A 6158-nucleotide genomic window follows, 5' to 3' on the forward strand; every position below is an offset into this window, starting at 1 on the left:
TGGGGTCAATATAATAGCAGGAACGGATGTTAAAAGTGTTGACGTATGTAGTTGTGGAATGACATTCACATGCAAAAAATTAAAGGTTTATAAAACTAAACCGACTCGCTAGCGAACTTTACATAATCAGTTCTAGTTCAACTGCCTGCTTGATAAACTCCTGGTACCTTGTAAACTCCTGGTAGCTTGTAATCTCCTGGTACCTCGTAATCTCCTAGTAGGTACCTTGTAATCTCCTTGTACCTTGCAATCTCCTGGTAAGATACCCGAATTCCTGAGGCGGTAATGGGCTTGTTGGATTCTGAGCTATTAAAAAATCCATATATATATGCAGTGAGAATGAATGTACCTACCTACTAACCAAACCTCCGTCCCCAAAACTCACTGCCAAGTTTGCGACAAGACCACTGATTTTCAATAGTATTGTAATCTTAACTGAGTACAAAATGCATTTCGTGTTGTAAATTTTAACATCTCTTTTGAAATTCACATGCAAAAATTTGTCTTATTTTTCATACATAAACTCTGTGTTTACGTCGCAAATTATTGTTTGTTGTAGAGATAAGTGTTCGTAAAACTGTTATTTTAAAATAACATCCGTTTTGAGTGGCGATAGTAAACTAGAATGTAGTGGAGTATCAAGATGACAATACAATTTATCTAAGTTACAGCCGCTTTTAGATAACATGATATGTTAGAAATGTTATTGTAACTGATGTTTTGGGCATGTTTATTTGATTTATGACGTAAGTTTATTGTGTAGGTATAATTTGTTATGGGATAATCTAACTCTGTTAAGTTTGTGCGAAAGATTCAGAGACAAATGTATGTATTATGACTTTTGTGTGTGGTTTGAACCCGCAAAATTTTAGGAAAGAACTTAATTTATTCTTTTAAAAACTTGATCGCTTGTTTTAATAAATCTGTAAAAATAGTGTTGTAATGAAATAAGATTTTCAAATGTTTCCGCCATTTCGTAATTATATGATCGACCATAAATCAGGTATCTGAAAATACTTCTTATATGTACTAATACAATTAGTATGTACAATATAGATATTTTTTAACTTTTTAAAAACCCGTACAAACAATATATTTGATTACAGATATACGCTTCATATGAAGTTTCCTTCAACAAAGTTCCTTGCACTCAGTATTTCAACGGATACGTAGGTATATAAATAGTTTCAATGCCCCTCAGCTGTCGACGTAAATTGGTGACGTCATACCATCCAGTGATTGAAAGCGCTACGGCAACATTGCATAAACTCATATTCAGCGTATTCAGCTTTTGTCAACTTTGACATGTTTTATTAGTTTATATTTCGACTTCACTTATTGACGTATCAACAAAGGCCAAACCATTGTAAACAATAAAACCTCTAATATATATCTATACCTACCTAGGAATATTTAACTAATTTAGATTAGGACATAGAAATAAATTATAATATTCTATTTTTGACATTTTCACCATGTCAAAAATCATTGTATTTTTTACTTTTATCTTTATTTGTGCCTAATAACGATTTGTAGGTAGAAGTAGGTAAGCTGCCTATATATTTTACGATTTAGTGTGTAACACATAGCGGGAAACCAACAACAATCGTTTGTTTATTTGTATCTTTTTTAACTTGTTACGTAGTCAGACCCACGGCATAGCCATTCTTTTTCCTTTCGTCTTTGTTCCGGTACTATGTCGCGTAGAACTCGTTTTTTTTAATTTCTTTATCAAATAAACAATCACATCAAAATGTTTAGTATATAAGCACCGAAAAAACCGCAAAGTTTTGTCCTCGGTGCCTATCTGCAACGATTACCTTAGGTTTTTGATTAGAAAGAATAAAAACCAGCTGTGAGAAGAACATACTGCTACATTGTAGAGCGATGGGAACTAAGTAAGCGTGTATATTTTAATCTTTAATAGAAGTAAGTAAATTAAGATAAACTACATTAAATTTATGATAGGATTAGGCCTATGGTTTTAATATAACTGCCACACCCCTAACAGGTTAGCTTGTAGCCCTAACCTAACTCGTCGTCAAATTCATAAACATTGCGCAACTATTCTGATTTTACGCCACGTTTATAAATAAGTTGTTAAGTACATTTGAAATTACAGCCCCGTGGACAACCGGAACCGGATTTTAAATGAAGGAGTAAAAGTTGCGATCTTAACGTTTATTTATGTAAAGTTAGCGAGCTAATTAGCGTAATTAGTCCACGGCGGACGCTAACCGGGAGTTCAGCTCACTGAAGATTATAAAACCTGCTGTAACGAAACAAAATTCAAAAGTTTCCATCGCGCCTTTAAGAATTATAGGTATTTGCATTGAAAGAAATATGTTTATAAACAAGGCAACGGTAGATTTATTTAAAAACTGTTTTTAAATTTTCGCCGCTTTTCTATTATGTGAAGCACCTAAGAATAACATTTGTTTACTCAAATTTTACAAACTTCATTTTCAAAATGCAGTCAAATCGTACCACAGAAAAACTACGAGAGATACCTACTCGTGTACTGATAGATCCATTTTTACCATTGTGATGATAAATGATGTTGCAGTCTAAGTTGGTAGAGGGCTAATCTCGTAGCTGGTGATAGTTTGTGTCCGAATAAGGAATGTTCCCTATTCGTCTACAAACTATCACCTTGCAGTTCTATTATAAACAAATAATAGAACTGCAAGAACAACAGATACGTACTTAATCAAGGGCCAAATGTTATAAGCCCAACCACAATAAACAGACTTAAAGAAACTAGAAGTTGATACGAAATCATTGTTATCAAACAAAAGCCGCCCACTACCTGTAGAGGCCTGAGCCCTGGCTCAGGCCTCCTCTCTGAATGAGAAATGTTCAAACTAGTAATGTACCCAGTACAGTGTTTCACTTTGTTTCATTTTCGTCAGAGGCTCTGTGCAGGTTTACAAATCATAGAAAAGCGAAAGAACGGCAACGCAAGTTTAGTACATCTCGTAATCAGAAAGCAAGTGTCTTTTAATGTATGTTTTGTACCACTCTTATATAGCTCGCAATTGTCTTTTATGCAAGTTTAGGACGTCTTTTATGCAAGTTTAGTACCTCTCGTATATAGCTCGCTAGTGTCTTTTTATGCCAGTTCAGTGCCTGTCATATACAGGTCACAATTGTCTTTTATGCATATTTAGTACGGCTCGTATAAAGAGAGCAAGTGTCTTTAATGCAAGGTTAGTACGTCTCGTATACAGGAAGCAAGTGACTTTTATGCAAATTTAGTAAGTATCGTGTACAGAAAGCAAGTGACTTTTAATGTATGTTTAGTACCCCTCGTATATAGCTCGCAATTGTCTTTCATGCAAGTTTAGTACATCTTGAATTCAGGTCGCTAGTGTTTTATACAAGTTTGGTACGTCTCGTATACAGAAAGCAAGTACCTTTTATGCATGTTTAGTAATCTCGTATATAGGTCACAAGTGTCGTTTATGCAAGTTTAGTACGTCTGGTAATACAGGGAGCAAGTGTTGTTTATGTAATTAATTACTTAAAATGCACATATCTCTCATAATTATAAATAAGTACGTGACGGAGATTGAACTCGGTCCTATCCCTGGAAAGGAAGGCCGAAGTCTTAACCACTATGCGATCAACGATAAAAAATCGTAACGGTTATATAATTATTATTCTATTACTTACTCACATATTATAACAACTTATAACGTCTTAAGGTTATCTAATAGTTAAGACCCGTCTAACTTTACCCCTGGCTAACTATAAAGGAGGTTTAGTATATTAATGGCTATAATTCACTGCGTACTGAAATGTTGAGCAATAAATTGATTAGGATCTAATGTATGTAGATCCCCATTCACAGCGGTTAGATGACATACCTACTCGTATCAACTATCATGTCTGATTCGCGTAGAGGATGATGATTACAACAATATATTGGAGCTTTCAATGGATTATTCTACATAATCTGCCTATCTAAGTTGATCTCTATAGGTTCTAGAAATGTAAGTAGGTAATATGTAGCAGTTAAAAACGCGGTTAATGTAAAGATAACTAGATATGATTTTTAAAATGTTCATTGACGGACCAAGCGTCTGCTTGGTGTCATGTCAAGTGATCTGACTCACCTTATGCCTAAGTGGGAAACCGTTCCCCATAAACAGAGCAAAACTTCGCATGACATGCAAGGAATACTTCCTATAAAGTACTGCGTTGTGTTTATCAATTTGTTGACGGCCGAGTGGCGCAGAGGGCCTGCTTTCTGAGTCCAAGGTCGTGGGTTCGATTCCCAGATCTGGAAAATGTTTGTGTGATGAGAATGAATGTTTTTCAGTGTCTGGGTGTTTATCTGTATATTATCAGTATTTATGTGTATTATATTCATAAAAAAATATTCATCAGCTATCTCAGTACCCATAACACAAGCTACGCTTAATTTGGGGCTAGATGGCGATGTGTGTATTGTCGTAGTATATTTATTTTATTTAAGGCATAGATGTTAAGATTCATGTGGCTGTAATTACATCGGCAACCACGCCATTCAGAACTGTTGACGGCAGAAATAAGCATAAGGGTAGTAAACACCTACTTCCCCGGACGAGCGCTGTCACAAAAAGGCCCTACTGCTATTAAAAATTATACATATTATTTTGTACCTATCACATTTGAGTATTACTGTTGCCGGATGCACATAGCCTCTTAGTTCTTTTGTGCTCTCCCCTTCGTCTTTCCTGCAAAATCCACTCAAGTCACACTTCAAGGTACAAAGATACCGCAGTCCTCCTGTCGAGAGTAAACTTTTATACAACGTGTAATTGAAAACCGAAATAATACTTTAGAGGTACATAATTTACTGTCTCTGAGAACTATATGTGAAACAGAAACGCTTATAGCTTTTGAGTAAACCACTGCCATAATTTTTATTGAAAGAATGAGATACAGCCCTAACATGACATGCAAAATTAAAATCAAGTGACTTCATAAGTCACTTTATTAGGTACTATGCGCGGGTATGTCTTTTATCTTCAATGGGGTTGTCATTAGTAAACATTTAGAATTTCGTGAATGAATGAATTCGTTTGTATGGAAAAATAAATATGCTTCTTTTGATATAAAATTTTTACAGGATGATTCCACGTGAAATATACTTATGCACCCTTCAACAGTATTTTGTAATTCGTTGCATAATATACTAATTATATTATTTATTTTTGTGGCAGCCCACAACTGTTTTAACATAATGGGAATTGCATTAAATGTAAGGTTACAATTAACAAGGCTATCGCTTCGCCCCACCTCCGCGGTACGGAAGCGCTGATAGTCTAGTGGTTAAGATTTCGGCCCCATTTCGTGCAACCGTCAAGCTCCGATGGTCTATTAATGATGTAAATAGGTAATATTATGTTTTAACGTTGAATGAACACATCGTTAGGAAATCAGCATGCCTGGGAGTTCTCCATAATGTTCTTATAGGCGTGTAAAGTCTAACAAGCAAACATGCAATTGTATTGCTTTATGAAGAGCAAAGCAATATCCTGCAATGGGCCGGTAATGGTTTGATAATAATTATTATTTAAACATCTATATCAGCTATACTAATAAGATCAAGATGAAAATTATTTTCTTTGTTTGTTTGTAACAAATAGGCTCCGAAAGTAGTGGACTGACTTAACAATTTCTTCGCCAAAAGAAAACTAAATCATAACGAAGTAACATCCTACTAATATTATAAATGTCAATGTAAGTTTGTTTGTTACGCTTTCACGCAAAAACTACTAAACCGATTCTCATGAAACTTTGAACAAATATTCTTGGAATTGTTAGAAGTAATATAGGATACTTTTTATCCCATTAAGCTCGGTTCCTTTGGGAAAGGGGATGAGAGTGTTTGACGATTTAACACCATAACTCCGACAAATTATAATCGATTTAAATAATTATTTTTTTACTATAGAGGTTAAAATATGTGTTTAATTTTGACCAAACTTTGTGTAGATCTGATGAACGTGGTTGAAGATAAAAAACATAAGTCGTAATAGCAGCTTTTGTGGTGCAAATTTTTTTTTAATCACTGGTAAAAACAAAATTGGATTAAATTTGTATCGCAGTATTAAATCAATATTTTTATCATCAAGTGTTCAGTATTAAACAAATAGTTTTATCATCAA

This window comes from Pararge aegeria, chromosome 14 (assembly GCF_905163445.1).
Source record: "Pararge aegeria chromosome 14, ilParAegt1.1, whole genome shotgun sequence".
NCBI classification, from domain to species: domain Eukaryota; kingdom Metazoa; phylum Arthropoda; class Insecta; order Lepidoptera; family Nymphalidae; genus Pararge; species Pararge aegeria.